The sequence below is a fragment of the Coturnix japonica genome, chromosome 4 (assembly GCF_054131305.1).
Source record: "Coturnix japonica strain WE chromosome 4, WE-NBRP24, whole genome shotgun sequence".
NCBI classification, from domain to species: domain Eukaryota; kingdom Metazoa; phylum Chordata; class Aves; order Galliformes; family Phasianidae; genus Coturnix; species Coturnix japonica.
Window position 1 is genome coordinate 15,895,164 of NC_140666.1, and position 857 is coordinate 15,896,020.

The following is an 857-nucleotide window of genomic DNA, read 5'->3' on the forward strand; positions in this document are numbered from 1 at the left end:
AAAAGAAAAAAAAAACCAAAAAACCAACCAAACAACAACAAAACCCCAAAGTTATTTCTGTAACATCATAAGTTTTCTCATGTATTTATCTTGGTCATTATAATATTTTGTTCATGTGCTGGCTTCTAAAGTACTTCAAAGCTAAGTGACTAAAATTACTACTTATAACTGTTGGCAGACAGAATGCAATTCCTGGCATCATTCCTATCTTTACCTGTTTCTATCTGCTGTTTTATAACTTCATGTCTAACTTGATAGTGTATTTAGGTTAAATGGAAATGCTGAAAGCATTCTAGCTCAAAAGAAGAGCTCCAAACTCAGATTATTTAAAAATCTCCCCAGTCTCCTAAATTCAGGAACATATGGTGATTCATCCATGATTATTTTTGTTAAAATGAGTTTAATTTAATGAGTCAATGAAATTAAAGATTTCTTTTTCTGGCAGCTGGCCCTCTTAAAATTCAAGGTCAATGCACAGCATTGATGCAATAGCAGAGCCAGTCCATCTATGTTCTACAGGTGACAATCATGTTGAAAATAAACACACATAATTATGTATTTGTAATGCACAACAGAAGTAATAGTCAAAAACAAGCTCAAAAAAGACAAGAGCATAAGCATTTTTAATGTTACTTTTCATAAATAGTTGAGCTATCAAAACTTTTTACTTTGAGGAAAACCTGTTTAACTTATTACTATGTGCACCTATTCAAATGCTGTGCTGTACCTTTTTGGTTTGTGAAACACTTGACATAATGAAGATTAAAACAACTGTTAATCAGCACTCACCTGGAATGCTTTCAGGACATGAACAGTAAAATTAAGAACTCAAATCCCAAGCCTTTGAAACTTGAAAA